We start from the raw sequence: 14530 nt of genomic DNA, 5'->3' as shown, positions 1-14530 counted from the left end.
GGTGTTTCTCAGTGGTTGCAGTGCTGGAAAACACTCCGCTATTCAATGGCACTTTGCCCTTTGTTTTTGGCTTTGCATCCCAACAGGAATGGCTCCTGGCAGATCAGGGTGCCATTTTGTCTGGCTGCCCCCAATCTCCCCCCTTTCACCCCCTCCCTATTTTGAACACCCCCTCCCTCCCCCCCCCCATAGCCTTGGGGAGGCCCCCAGGAACACCCCTCACCTGCCCCCTTCACCTGGTAAGGCCCCCCCACCCCCGGGCCCGATCCCTGGCAGTGCCAGCATGGCACCCGACCACCCAGGGTGTCTTCGACAGGGTGCCAGGCTGGCAGTTCCATGGTACCCGGGTGCCAGAGGGACTGCCAGAATCAGAATGGCAGTGAAATGCAAGTCAGTCCAACTCCTGGCTGCTTCTAGAGCCCAGTTACCAGGGCATGAGAATAGCCGGTGCTTCCACCCACATGGAGGTGAAGGGATAGGAGAATAAACCAAAGGAGAAACTAGCCCAGTAAAATACCTTGACAGAAAAGTCACTAAACAACATCTGGACTCACGTATCTAAACCTTTTCAGTTTGAAATTCGTCTCGAGCAGTGGAGTAGGCAGTCACGGATTGGCTGTCCATTCTACACAGTGCCTGGTATTTAATTCCATTGCCTGCCATGGAACTGAATATCTGGCATTGGGTGTAATGGGCAGCCCATTCGATACCACCCACTATGTACCACCATCTGAGACAAAGTTCTTTGACTTTATAAGTTATTTAGATATGGAGTCCTGTGCGCGCCAGACAAAGTTGAAATCCATGTTCTCCTTAATTTACATATATTTCAACTCACTGACGCTAACAGATTTGATATGGGATGAGACAATGGTGATAAGAATAGTGCTTTGCTAACCTCCAAGCCACAAAATTAAGGTGGGACAACCATCAAATAACAAGTGATTGGCCTTTGGTTGCTAGCTTACCAGACCAATACAGAGGTACTGGGTGGCAATATCGGGTGACCAGGGACTATCAACAATAAATGTTTATTGATAATACCGAGCAGGTCTTACTTGCTGTGGGCCTTCCCGCGCCAGGGGAGATCTCACGCGCTCCTGCCACCTTGACCCATTTTGTGCCCACGTCATCCCAGCATCCAGTTGATGACCCCACTCTACACTTTAGCTTAGAGATCGGACCCATTTAGCAGCATAGCCCAGGGACAGCTCATGCCTCCCATGCTATTCCCTACTCTATGATCGGCCATTGTTGGCATTATCGCCTGCTGTAGCTTCTCCGGCGAGTACACATTGCCCAACGTGGGCGTTCATCTACTGAGCTGACGCAGTTCACGGTTCAGCCTACTGCCATAACCTGGGGCGCAAGTTCTAATTTAGCTAATGAACAGCACAGAGAGAAAATGGGCTCATTCCCATTTCCAGAGTTGGTGGTAATTAAATCTTATACCATTAGGGCCTATCAAAGCAAAATATCAGTACTGTAAAATTGTGCTGTTAGTAATTTGAATACAACTTGTGTTTGATTGCAGTATAAAGTGTTTTGCAAATTCCCAGTCTTGCAATTAGAATGCACCACTAGATGTGCGTCAATCTCCAAATTAACTCACAAGGTTTTAATATGTTTTTAACTATAGTCCTTAATTGAAGACACTTAAAAATTTATGATCCTATCAGATTTTAAAATTGGCCTGTTGGAGCCAATTAGATTCCGCGAGTCAAAGTCTGAACTTTATGAAATGTGTGGTTTCATCAATGCGATCCTTATGAAGATGGTAAAGATCTGGTTCCCCCCCCTCCCTCCCTCTTGGTTGCAAGGTTGCTGCACAAGGCAGCATGAAGATGGTGCTGCTTCTAACCCTGAGCTTATCAAAATAAACGAGGGCTGTACCCCACTGAGGGAGAGATTAAAAACATCACTTCTTGACACATCATTCAGAAGTGGCAAGCAATGCCTATTTGGAGTGTTAAGCAGGATATCATAATGGTCTGTTACAACCTCCAACACCTTGTATCGTGTGCAGTGGGCTACACAGGGTATGTCATTTATGGTCAAGTCAGCATTTGTTTCAGCACAGTAAGTTCAGGAGAATATGGCCCCTTGATTTTCTCCATTGGCTATCTAGCTGACCAATGTTCGGGATACTAAGGGACAGGTCTCATGGGCAGAGCCATTAGGAGTGATAACCATTCATATTGACACTATAATGTGACCCACGTTAGGTAATATCTGTTGCTCATCATAGATTATCATCATAGAATTTACAGTGCCGAAGGAGGCCATTCGGCCCATCGAGTCTGCACCGGCTCTTGGAAAGAGCACCCCACCCAAGGTCAACACCTCCACCCTATCCCCATAACCCAGTAACCCCACCCAACAATAAGGGTAATTTTGGACACTAAGGGGCAATTTAGCACGGCCAATCCACCTAACCTGCACATCTTTGGACTGTGGGAGGAAACCGGAGCACCCGGAGGAAACCCACGCACACACGTGGAGGATGTGCAGGCTCCGCACAGACAGTGACCCAAGCCGGAATCGAACCCGGGACCCTGGAGCTGTGAAGCAATTGTTCTATCCACAGTGCTGTCCATAGTGCTGCCCATAAAGGTATACAAAACAGTGTGTTGAAACTTGGGTCACTTTGAGCGTACCCCTCATGTTGCCATCTCTACTCCACCATGCTCCTCTATATCTTTATAAAAAAAATTTAAAGTACCCAATTCAATTTTCTTTCCCAATTAAGGGGCAATTTAGCGTGGCAAATCCACCTACCCTGCACTTCTTTGGGTTGTGGGGGCGAGACCTACACAGACACGGGGAGAATGTGCAAACTCCACATGGACAGTGACCCAGGGCCGGGATCGAACCTGGGACCTTGGCGCCATGAGGCAGCAGGGCTAACCCACTGCGCCACCCTGCCGCCCCACGCCCATCTATCACTCCCAATTTAAATTGTCTGATTGCCTGGTTTTATTTTGGTCAAGGTAATGAGTGATAATCAGGACATTTGAGCGTGATGCTTCCCTTTTTTCTCCTTGTTATCCATCCTTGGCTTTGCCATGCTGTGTAGCATTCTCTGGCTGAGGTGAGCATCTACTCTGAGCCTTCCACCGCTCTGGAGTAGGCTGCCAGGGATTTGGGAAATCTCCCATTCTTTCCTCTCCCTGCCCCCGTATACCTGGGACTGATTAATTTCCATGTTTGGGATATGCCAACACTAACCTCTGGAGGTCCAGTGTAATATTATCATATCATCCATATATTGGGGGAAGGAGGGGAGAAATATTTCACAGCATTTAGCCTCTCTGAGGCAGATTATTCACTTGAGAATCTGCAGTAGTGGCGTCACGAGCACGTTCGACATCACAACGCTGTGTTACCTGTTCAGCAATCCATTCACCACAGGGAGAAACATAAAGGACCTGGAGGAAAACGATGCCTGAGAAACTGGAGCAGAATGGAAAACCTGTTTTTTTCATTTCACTGCTTGACTAATCCTGCATTGTGAGTCTTAATCCCTAACCTAGGTCTCTCAATTTGTAAAGGCAAAGGCAGTTAAGGAATAGACACAGACACTATACAACAAGAGTCCAATATGTTTCAACGTGATCACCTCTCATTCTTCTAAATTCCAATGGCCCTGAGCCGGTCACATGGTCCATGGACCTTGCCTTAAAGGGTCTACGCTACCACACTTAGTAAGGAACAGGGGGCTGGATTCTCCGCCGGCGGGCTGCTCCATTCTGCTGGCAGCCCGGGAGTTTCTCGACGGCGTGGGGCTGCCCCACAATGGGAAATCCCATTGACCAGCTGGCGTAACGGAGCATCCCGCTGGCGAGGCGAAACAGAAACGTGGCGCGGCGGGACGGAGAATCCAGCCTAACAATTTCAATTAATACAAGCAACTAACAGCTGTGGTACATTAAGGTTTTAATCTTATCTCTAGGTTCAGTTGACAATTAGAAAGCTTCACTCTGACCTCAGTTGAACTTTGTTGTGTTAGATTGCCTTGCTCTCCCTATTATTCTGTATCTCTCCACGAATGTTCGAAACCTTCTGGTCTGCCCAGTTAACAGTGTTTAGCCACTTTCATCACCACAGACCCTCATTTCCTAATAAAATTGCTTTTATTTTCATTGGTCACTTTGGCACCAATTTTACTTCTGTTTCGACACTTCTATGAACCCAGTTTTGTGGTGTTGGGTGGAATTAAAATGTGTCAGAAACCCGAGTGAGTTGAGCTCCTGCTTTATTCCAATAGTTAGATCGGCTCAATCCAGACAGAATTGGCCAAATCAGTGCAAAAATATCACAGAATTTAAGAAGTTAGTGAGTTATGCCCCAGACCGCTTTGCACTCACGTTTTCCACAATCTAACTGCACTGGCCTAAAAATCCCTCCACGCGATGTGTGCGCAGAGCATCAACGCTCAGTGCACAGTTACACAAATATCATGGGTGAGAATGGCAGCTTTGAGTTTGTTTCCTGTAAAACATTGATCCTATGGAAGTCTTCCAGGTCTTTCACCACCAAGGTCAGGATTGAAAGGCATCATCAGGGATTGCAACCGGTGTCCAGCAGTGGTAAGCAGTAGGAAGTGCAGGCAAAGGCCATTTAAGGGACCACAAAGACACTGGGCCGGATGTTCCGTCCCCGACGCTGGTTTCGGAATTGCTGATCGGGCGGAGAATACCTTTTCATGCCCGAATCGGGGGCGGCACCTGTTTTCGGATGCTCCGCCCCCTCCAAAATGGCGATATCGGGGAGTAGGCCGCATGCTGTTGCGATGGCTTCAGGACGTTACCTGAAGCCAATGCTCCTCCCCCGATGGGCCAAGTTGACGATGGTGGCGTGGTTCACTTGTGCTCTCAGTTTTCGTGAACCTGACTTGGCGGCTGCGGACTGTTTCCTGTGCTGCCAGTCGATGGGGGGGGGGGGGGGGGGGGGGGGGCTCCGCTGGCTGGGGGAGCTTTGGCGAGGCTGGTGGGGGTGGTCCAGGGGAGGCAAGGGGGTGGTCCAGGGGCGTATCTGGCAGGTCGGGTCTGCGTACGGCCGGCGCCATGTTGTACGGCGCGACCGCTGCAGGTCGTCGCCGTGCACATGCGCGACCACGGACCCGGCAATTCTGCGGCGTTTATTTCCTAAAGGCCGCGCGTTTTATGCGGCACGGTTGCTAGCCCTTCACTGGGCAGAGGGTCGGTTCTGGGGCCTCGCCGATTTTTTTCATCGTAGAACTAGAGATCTCCTCCAGGCATAGCCTCAAAATCGGAGAATCCGGCCCACTACTCTTTAGCTGCTGTGAGGCTATTTCTGACGCACGTTTTTTGAAAAAGGAACTTCTTCTCGTGCACCTTGTGACATTTGCAATGCTAGTTTATTTCTGCAGTGTGATGACGTGCGGTAAGTAATTAGACATTGTCCAAGAGGACGCTCTCTCACAAGCCGTTATGTAGTTTGAAGGGCATCACTCCAAATCAAGCAGGGGCAAGGCAAGGAGGCAGGACTCCAAGAACTATCGCAATTCTGTTAACAGATTGTTAACACCAGTTAGAAACCCCAAAATGAGATTCAGGGAAGAGGAGAATCCCTGAAAAACTGTGAAGATGTACTAACTATGATTATGGCCATTCTCCCCCTTACTACAATCTATATATTATCGGATTTACATTAATGATGTGGCTCATTGACTGTTAAGCAGCCTGAGAATCCTTCCACTACTTAAAACTAATTGGTCCAATATGAAGACAAAAACTTTAAATAAGAGCCTATTACTATAGGGGCGGGCTGCATACCTTCTGCCGCAGCTGTGGATCGGAGTAAAAGTGAGCCTATACTTGAGAAAGCAATGTGCTGACTGCCCCACAGAACACCACCAGTAAGAGATCATTGAAAATGCCCATGCCACTTCGTCCCTTTGCCGGAGATTAGGTTGTGTGGCTCAGGTGGGGTAACTGGAGATGAAAGTAAAGTTCCCTAATTTGTTTTCGTTTTTTCACTTACTGATGTTTTTGTTGCCTTTTTCTAGTTTAATGCTTTTTCCTCTGCCAATCATAAAATCATATAACGCAGAAGAAGGCTCTTTAGACCACCATGGAACAGGCTCATTGTGTAAAATGACCTTTCTCTTACACTTTATTTCTTGTTTTTTTTTCCACATTTCTGTTTCAATGAAACTATTCATATTCATTTGGGATGTAACCATATCGACCGTCTTAATGACAGAATCACAACATTGTGAAATAATAGAACCTTACTGTCAAAATTAAACAGAGCATCATAGCTCAAAAATAACTGCTGGATGATATTAATAAAGGCTTAACACGTTCATATGATATTCCTCTATCCACTAACTTAATAAAGGTGTTAATAACGAATGAGTTAACACCTCTTATATGACAGACGTGAGAAGAGCTTAAAATGCGTGAGGTATTTGTCCATTATCGTCAGCAATAATAATTCCTAGGTTCATATGTTCAAAACGACTTGCAGTCTGCACTGCCTTTTTCAATTATAAATCCCTCTGTTTAATCTCACTCCCAGTGTGTCCCGTGCTGACAGCTCAGTCAGTTAATTTTCGCTGCTACATCAAGAGGAACTCTGTCTTCTGCTGCCAAACCTTCCATACAGAGAGATTCCAAGCATCTGACTGCCTGAAGATGCATTCATTCGTGCTGATGTTCCAAAAGTAGGATTGCTACCTCGGTGTCGAAGGATTTGCAACTGCTTCAACAGGCCAGCGCCGCAAGATCTCTGACCAAGTAAAATCACCCAGACACTTAGTGCTGGTGGAAGGTTATTTACGAGGTGCATGACTTGTGAGTAATTCGGAATTATGGCAAATGCACTTTGTCCATTCAGTGAATCACTCCAACACGCAATCAAAAGGGCCTGCAAATCTTAAGCAGTATAATAATCTTTATTGTCACGAGTAGGCTTACATTAACACTGCAATGAAGTTACTGTGAAAATCTCTTAGTCGTCACACTCCGGCGCTTGTTCGAGTACACGGAAGGAGAATTCAGAATGTCCAATTCACCTAACAACACGTCTTTCGGAGCTTGTGGGAGGAAACTGGAGCACCCGGAGGAAACCCTCACAGACACGGGGAGAACGTACAGACTCTGCACAGACGGTGGCCCAAGCCGGGAATCGAACCTGGGACCCTGGTGTACGAATTAGTAGTAGCAGGAGCAGGCCACTCGGCCCCTCAAGGCTGCTCTGCCAGTCAATAAGATCGTGGCTGATCTGATCATAGCTTCATCCCACAATCCTGCCTACACCCGAACCCCCACTCCCGCCCCCGCTTGTTAATCAAGAACCTATATAACTCTGCCTTAAAGACATTCAAAGATGCTTCCGCTGCTTTTTGAGTTCCAGAGACTCATGGCCCTCAGAGAAGAATTTTCTTTTCATCTCCATCTTAAATGAGTGACCCCTTATTCTGACCCCTTGGTTTTATAAAGTGATCCCCTAGTTCTAGGTTCTCCAACATGAGGAAACATCCTCTCCACCTTCATCCTGTCACGATCTTCAAGGTTTTGATTTAGTCGCCTCTTACCCTTCTAAACACTATTGAATACAAATCTAACTTCTTCAACCTTTCCTCATAAGACAACCTGCCTATTCCTGGTATAAGTCTAGTAAACCTTCATACATATAAATATTTATATATATTATATGCACACACATAGGGCAGCACGGCGGCGCAGTGGTTAGCATTGCTGCCTCACGGCGCTGGAGGTCCCAGGTTCGATCCCGGCTCTGGGTCACTGTCAGTGTGGAGTTTGCACATTCTCCCCGTGTTTGCGTGGGTTGCACCCCCACAACCCAAAGATGTGCAGGGTAGGTGGATTGGCCACGCTAAATTGCCCCTTAATTGGAAACATTGGATTGGGTACTCTAAATTTACAAAACAAAATATATACACACACACATATATATATATATATATTTAGTTTTTAAAAATTTGTTCTGGGGTTGTGGGCATCGCTTGTAAGGCGAACATTTATTACTCATCCCCAATTAGTCATGAGCGAATACACAAGAATGAATGAATGAGGTTGTGGTGACTCATCTACTTGATCCATTGCAGTCTATATGGTGTAGGTACACTCAGTGCTCTTAGGGAAGGAGTTCCAGGATTCTGGCAAAGCAACGCAATGCATTTTTCATGTTAGCATGGTGTAAAGATAATTTTTCATAGTCTTCATTCGTGAAATCAAAAGATATTTATTAATAAGCATTTTACATCAGCCTCATGGCTGTAGCTATCTGCCAAAATGTTGCTTTGTCTAAGTGACTCTCTCACCATGAGATGATTCCAAACTCTGAGTCCCGCTTGGTCGCACAAGCCATGTGACCATTATCCTGCTGTGTTGCCCTTAAGAGGCCGATCACCACACTCCTTCCCCTTTATGTCCTTCCTACAGTCTTCAATGACTAATTCACTTTATCCCAAATATTGCAGAGCGGCGTAATTCTGCTGACTGAGATACTTCCACAGGATCGACATTAACAAGAAGGGCAATAAAAGTTTTTCAATTAAGGGGCAACTTAGCAAGGTCAACCCGCCTACCATGCACATTTTTGGGTTGTGGGGGTGAGACCCACATAGACAGGGGGAGAATATGCATGCTCCACACGGACAGTGACCCAGGGCCGGGATCAAACCCAGGTCCTTGGCGCCATGAGGCAGCAGTGCTAACCACTGTTATTGCACTCTGTTGTGCCACTGTGTGTAATGTCCTCTGTATGCACCGATGCCAATGTATTTATAGTTGAAGTGTTCAGAGAACATAGGCTTTGTAAATGAACAAAACTGTTTATTGACTAACTAAAACGCTAAAGGGTTTCTATGATGTCTACTATGATTACAGTTTGATACTATGGCTAAATACAAATAACTATGATTAACTAGTATTAATTACTGTTGACTAAGGAGCTGCTCGATATGCAACTGTACTCGATGCCTGCAATCCACATTCTGGCCCACATGTGGCTGTATTGCAGTAACGTTCTCCTGTCGCCACGCCATCTGTGGTCGGATGCTAGAATTGTAATCTCTACATACAGGCACTAATGTTTATATACAGTTTGGTTATCATATTATATAGTTCACCTGCGCTGAGGACCCGGGTTCAAATCCCGGCCCTGGGTCACTGTCCCTGTGGAGTTTGCACATTCTCCCCGTGTCTGCGTGGGTTTCACCCCCACAACCCAAAAAAAGGTGTGCAGGATAGGTGGAGTGGCCACGCTAAATTGCCCCTTAATTGGAAAAAATAATTGAGTACTCTAAATTGAAAAAAAAACTTACATAGTTCACATATCATCGCACCTTGCTACCCCGCAATGGCGTAAATAGTTAGAATGAACCTGTCCTACCTCACAAACTCCCATGTAACGATATAAGGTTCAATAATCTCTGTGTAAAACCGTCCAAAATAATTCCCTTATGAAATGAAATGAAATGAAAATTGCTTATTGTCACGAGTAGGCTTCAATTAAGTTATTGTGAAAAGCCCCTAGTCGCCACATTCCGGCGTCTGTCCGGGAAGGCTGGTATGGGAATCGAACCATGCTGCTGGCCTGCTCGGTCTGCTTTAAAAGCCAGCAATTTAGCCCAGTGAGCTGAACCAGTATATAAAATTACAGTTCACATGATCACAATGGTTTATCTTGAATGCAGTTTTTCCAGTTTGCTTCCCTCTGCTAATGTCACTAGTCCAGTATTCCAGAGACCCAGGCTAATGCTCTGGGAACAATGGTTCAAATCCCACCATGGCAGCTGATGGAGTTTAAGTTCAATTAATTTGAGAAAAATCTGGAATTGAAAGCCAGTTCCAGTAACATTGACCATGGATTCAATTTTTCAATTGTCGTGAAAACCTATTTGGTTCACTAATGTCTTTTAGGGAAGGAAATCTGCTGCCCTTACCTGGTCTGGCCTACATGTGACACCAGGGCCACAGCAATGTGGTTGACTCTTTGAGGCATAGCCTCAAAATAAGGGGAAGTAGATTTAGGACTGAGCTCAGGAGGAACTTCTTCACCCAAAGGGTTGTGAATCTATGGAATTCCCTGCCCAGTGAAGCAGTTGAGGCTCCTTCATTGAATGTTTTCAAGATAAAGATAGATAGTTTGTTTGAAGAATAAAGGGTTATGGTGTTTGGGCGGGAAAGTGAAGTTGAGTTTACAAAAGATCAGCCATGATCTCATTGAATGGCGGAGCAGGCTTGAGGGGCCAGATGGCCTACTCCTGCTCCTAGTTCTTATGTTCTTAACTGTCCTCAGAAATGACCTAGCAAGATGCTCAATTCAAGAGAGATCAGGGATGGGCATCAAATGCTGGCCTTATCAGTGACACCCACATCCCATGAATGAATGATTTTTAAAAAAGTTTCAAAATATCCCTCCTGAATCCAGTGAGTAGTCTTCATGCCCACATTTGGAGAAGTGATGGGTGATTCAGACAACTGAATCTGATCCTAGTCAAACCTAACATCCACACCCATTCATTTTCCAGTATGTCTCATTACATCAATCAAGAGTTGCAAACCTTGGCTGATTTTTCCCCTTCTTTTCCTACCTCAAGAACATTGAGGCCAACTGCATTTCTTACCGTTGCCCCAGCTAAGCTCAGCACAGGCAGGGATTTGACCTCATTTAGTGAAGGGCTGCCGGCATTAGCATGAATTATTGTCTTCTGGAGATCAGCAGGAAGAGGAGGACTCTAGGGAGGAAAAGTTTCACCTTATTGAGTGGGTGAGGTCCAAACATTTCATGAGGGTGATATTAAGCTTGCCCTTATGCCTTTATTGCCAACAAATGGCTTACAGCCAATGAAGACCTTTTGAAATACAATGTTGGAAACATGCCAACAAGCTTGTCCTCAAGTTCTCCCACAGAGCAATGTCGTAAGGACCAGATCATCTGTTTCTATGATGTTGATCGAGTGATAAATATTGACCTGGAAACCAAGGATAACTCCCCTGCTCCTCTTCAAAATAGTACCGCAGGATTTTTTTTTAACGTCCACCTAAGAGGTTTATTTTTAAGGGCAGGTTTAGCACAGGACTAAAGAGCTGGCTTTGAAAGCAGGCCAAGGCAGGCCAGCAGCACGGTTCAATTCCTGTACCAGCCTCCCCGAATAGGTGCCAGAATGTTGCGACTAGGGGCTTTTCACAGTAACTTCATTTGAAGTTCATTTGTTTTTTTTAATAAATTTAGAGTACCCAATTATTTTTCCAATTAAGGGGCAATTTAGTGAGGCCAATCCACCTACCCTGCACATCTTTGGGTTGTGGAGGTGAAACCCACGCAGACACAGGGAGAATGTGCAAACTCCACACGGACATTTCTGACTATGAGCACATAAATCATGCCTACCTATTCTGAAATGAAATGAAAATTGCTTATTGTCACGGGTAGGCTTCAATTAAGTTACTGTGAAAAGCCCCTAGTCGCCACATTCCGGCACCTGTCCGGGGAGGCTGGTACGGGAATCAAACCGTGCTGCTGACCTGCTTGGAAAGATTCAAGACTTTTAAAATACATTTTAAAAATGAACACTACACAAATCACGGCAAGTACCATTAATAAGAATTGATGAGAATATCTGTGGTCTCATTCTATAATAATCTTTTTATTGTCACAAGTAGGCTTACATTAACACTGCAATGAAGTTACTGTGAAAAACCCCTAGTCGCCACACTCCGGCACCTGTTCGGGTACATGGAGAGATAATTCAGAATGCCCAATTCATCTCGCAGCCGTCTTTCGGGGCTTGTGGGGGGAAACCGGAGCACCCGGAGGAAACCCGCACAGACACGGAGAGAAAGTGCAGACTTCGCACTGACAGTGACCCAAGCCGGGAATCGAACCTGGGATCCTGGCGCTGTATAGCAACAGTGCTAACCACTGCGCTACCGTGCCACCCTCAATATATTCAGAATATTAAACTCTACCTTTTAAAGCATCAAGCATGTATATCATTGCAAACTTTCAGCGATTAATTTCCCTGTAAACCCCATGTGGTGTTGCGAAGGCATATTTGCCACAATATGTTGCGCCTTCCTGCATTCCAAAATATCGCTGGGTGATACATCCACTTTAAAATCAGTGAGTAAGAATGTTAATGGAGTGCTGCCAAATTTGAACTGCAGGTGACTTGAACGACAGGTGACAGCTGTGTTAGCTGTCACTGAGTTGCTATCACTCTCACCTGTGAGTCATAACGTTGCAGGTGCCAGGACTTGGGCACAGGAACTGTGCCTCACGCTCCAGTGCAGACCTGAGGGAGTGCGGTACGGTTGGAGATGCTGCCTTTCAGATGAAAATTTAAACTGGGGCCCAGTCTGCCCTTGCAGGGGGCTGTGAACAGGGGCGTCATCCTCGGTGCTCTGGACAAAATCAACCCTCAATTCACATCACAAAGACAGCCGATCCGATCGTCATCACATTGCTGATTGTGTGATATTGCTGTGCACAAATTGGCTGCTGACTACCACACATTACAACAGTGGCGACACTGTTAAGTACATTAAAAGTACTTAATGAGCTGTCAAGTGCTTGCGACATCCTGTGGTAGTGACAGGCGCTATTTAAATGCAAGTCCTTTTTTTGTACTTGATTTATACCTGCCTGTGTCTCATGATCATGCTAATAGGTCAGGTGTACAATTCTTACTCATGCAGCCCATTGCATCACATTGGTCCCTCAGCTCAAATTTTACTGCAGGACATTTTACAAGGCTCTGAATTTTGAAAGTTAGCACGGTTACTTCACAGCGCCAGGGTCCCGGGTTCGATTCCCGGCTTGGCTCACTGTCTGTGCGGAGTCTGCACGTTCTCCCCATGTCTGCGTGGGTTTCCTCCGGGTGCTCCGGTTTCCTCCCACAAGCCCCCAAAGACGTGCTGTTAGGTGAATTGGACATTCTGAATTCTCCCTCTGTGTACCCGAACAGGCACCGGTGTGTGGCGACTAGGGGCTTTTCACAGTAACTCCATTGCAGTGTTAAAATAAGCCTACTTGTGACACTAATAAAGGTTATTATTATTAAAACCAGAGGCTGGTTTAGCACAGTGGGCTAAACAGCTGGCTTGTAATGCAGAACAAGGCCAGCAACGCGGGTTCAATTCCCGTACCAGCCTCCCTGAACAGGTGCCGGAATGTGGCGACTAGGAGCTTTTCACAGAAACATCATTGAAGCCTACTCGTGACAATAAGCGATTATTATTATTATTCTTTTCTGTAACTGGTTGCTGATGTCCTGGTGAAGCTATTTTGACACAATTCAAGCAAGTCAGTGGATATTGGCAAACTCCCCCTCCCCCCAGCAGATTAAGTTTAGTGCGGTGGATAAGCACCGGGAAGGAGACTACTATCCACATTACACAGGGATCCCCGCTGTCGGATCAGTAAATACCGCTGCCGAAAATGTTTTGGGGGTTAAATGTGTCGCATAAGAGTCCGTGACCTGTGGCAGGGGTAGACTGGGGAAAACAAGAGCCCTCTTCATACATGGTTGCTTTACCCGAAACACTACTTAGGTAGTGTCTCCCACCCATCCTCCTCCTCTAACCAAAAAAAAAGTTCTGTCCGTCGGATTGCTAAACTAACAAGTTTTTTTGTCGTTGTTGTTTTTGTTTTTGGTTAGTTCAGTGGGAATGGAGGCTAGGGCAGTTGAATGTTCATCCTGCAGAATGTGGGAGGTAAGGGTCACCTCGAGTGTCCCTGCTGGCTACATCTGCGGGAAGTGCACCCAACTCCAGTTCCTCGAGAACCGCATTAGGGAACTAGAGCTGGAGATGGATGAACTTCGGATCATTCGGGAGGCGGAGGGGGTTATTGAGAGGAGTTATAGGGAGGTAGTCACACCTCAGGCAAAAGAAGAAGGTAGATGGGTTACCGTCAGGGGAATGAGAGGGAACCGGCAGGCAGTGCAGGGACCCCCTGTGGTCGTTCCCCTCAATAACAAGTATACCGTTTTGGATACTGTTGCGGGGGGGGGGGGGGACTTACCAGGGGTAAGCAATGGGGCACAGGTCTCTGGCACAGAGTCTGTCCCTGTTGCTCAGAAGGGAAGGGAGAAGAGGAACAGAGCACTTGTCATTGGGGACTCCATAGTTAGAGGAACAGACAGGAGGTTCTGTGGGAACGAAAGAGACTCACGGCTGGTATGTTACCTCCCAGGTGCCAGGGTTCGTGATGTCTCTGATCGTGTTTTTGGGATCCTTAAGGGGGAGGGGGAGCAGCCCCAAGTCGTGGTCCACATAGGTACCAACTACATAGGTAGGAAGAGAGATGGGGATTTGAGACAGAAATTCAGGGAGCTAGGGTGGCAGTTGAGAGCTAGAACAAACAGAGTTGTTATCTCTGGGTTGTTACCTGTGCCACGTGCTAGCGAAGTGAGAAATAAGGAGTGAGTGGAGTTGAACACGTGGCTACAGGGATGGTACAGGAGGGAGGGTTTTGGTTTCCTGGATAATTGGGGCTCATTCTGGGGTAGGTGGGACCTCTACAAACA

This window comes from Scyliorhinus canicula, chromosome 19, assembly GCF_902713615.1.
Source record: "Scyliorhinus canicula chromosome 19, sScyCan1.1, whole genome shotgun sequence".
Classification (NCBI taxonomy): Eukaryota; Metazoa; Chordata; class Chondrichthyes; order Carcharhiniformes; family Scyliorhinidae; genus Scyliorhinus; species Scyliorhinus canicula.
The sequence above is the reverse complement of the archived record's forward strand: the minus strand, read 5'-3'. Positions refer to the sequence as shown.